The sequence below is a fragment of the Hippocampus comes genome, unplaced genomic scaffold (assembly GCF_001891065.2).
Source record: "Hippocampus comes isolate QL1 unplaced genomic scaffold, H_comes_QL1_v1.1 scaffold119, whole genome shotgun sequence".
Lineage (NCBI taxonomy): Eukaryota > Metazoa > Chordata > Actinopteri > Syngnathiformes > Syngnathidae > Hippocampus > Hippocampus comes.
The window spans coordinates 186,181-187,917 of record NW_017805494.1 but is presented as its reverse complement, the minus strand read 5'-3'; positions in this window follow the sequence as shown (position 1 = coordinate 187,917).

The window sequence follows — 1,737 nt, the reverse complement described above, 5'->3', positions numbered from 1 at the left end:
GTCGGGCCGGAGTAGGGCCGGATATGGTTATACAATGCGGCTCACATACGGGCCGAATGCGGCCCGGATCATGGATGCCAGACCCAGGCCACTGCAGGACCGTCATTCATTGCGGTATGTGGGCCGAGTGTCGTGCCGTGTCCGCCCCAGAGCTGGGCCAGACCAATTTTGCTGACTGGGCTACCATATTGTTTAAGCGAGCGTGCGTTTTGCCATGCCTGCGTCCAATAATGCAGCGCATGTTATGGAAGTATTAAATACAGGGTTGACCTAAAATTGGAGAGCTGCTGTTGTGCCATGACTATCAACAAGTACACCGAGTTTTATTCAAATCAAAATCTGCTTGATTCAAATGTTCACGTTTTTGGGTGATTGCGCATGAAACTGTTGCTGTTTGGGTTTCACGATGTTCACAGCATGGATGATCGGCCAGAATAAATATTTATGGAATTGACGATGTCTTCTATAAATTGAGGAAATGTATCTGAACGCTGTGGGTTCCCTTTCAAAACTATCTTTTGCAAGTATGGATCACTTCATAAAAATCTTTCTTCACCCATTCACCAATAATCATATATTTTTAAGCACAATGAATTTTAAACACATTCCTCTTAAATCAGTGAAGTTATTTTTTTGTAAAAACGCGCGCGCACACACGCACACACACACAAAGATTGACAAGAACAGGCAAACAAGATTACAACAAATGAGTGGAAACTTGAGTTCACACTTGAACAATTTATGCACAGTTTGGAAATTTTCAGTTAAATGATACCATGACAATATACCACAAGAGTGACTATTCGTAAGCAGACTCCCCAGCAGTCATGAACAATTAAGCCATAAAAGTGCTCATCTTTTAGAAGTGACAACAAAAAATATAGTGTTAATGCATTAAGGACGAGAATACAGTACATATTGAACACATGAAAGAAAATTGTTTAAACTCCCCCCCAAAAAAGGTCATCATTCATGTTAACATACATAATACACTTTTTAAGTTAATACCAGAGCTAGTCCTCATTTGATGGGAGAAATGACATCAATACTTCTGATCAACACTGTCCTCAACTACCGAAGATAAAAGGGGTCACGCACATCCCTAAACTTTGTAGGCTTTTGGATCTTCATGTCCAGTGACAGTCTACAGATGACTGATTCACCAACACTACAGGCATGTAACATAATCACAAGAAAAGCATTCCCACAAGCATCTCTTACCCGTTGTTTTGTCATCGACACTTGACTCAATCCCAAGAAGTGCGCACGAGTTAACTGGACAATATAATAACGTTACTGCATAACCCACTTGTGCTGTACAATCTGTTGAAATAAAAAAATCCTATCCAAGGCAGAAAGTGTGCTGTATTAAAATGCACCCAAATAAATCTTACTTAAGATATCAATGCAGAATTTAGTCGAGAGTTTCCCATTTCCATTTTCTGATCTGCTTATCCTCACAAGGGGAGCAGGAGTGCTGGAGCCAATCCCAGCTGTCTTCGGGCAGTAGGCGGAGTACACCCTGAACTGGTCGCCAGCCAATCGCAGGGCACAAATAGACGAACAACCATTCGTGCTCACAATCACACCTAAGGACAATTTAGAAAGTTCCATTGACCTACCACGCATTTTTTTTGGAATGTGGGAGGAAAGCCGAGAAAAAACCCACAGCGCCTGAGTTTCCCATTCATCTTTTATCAATTTGGGTTTTATCATGTTTAAAGTTAAACTTAAAAA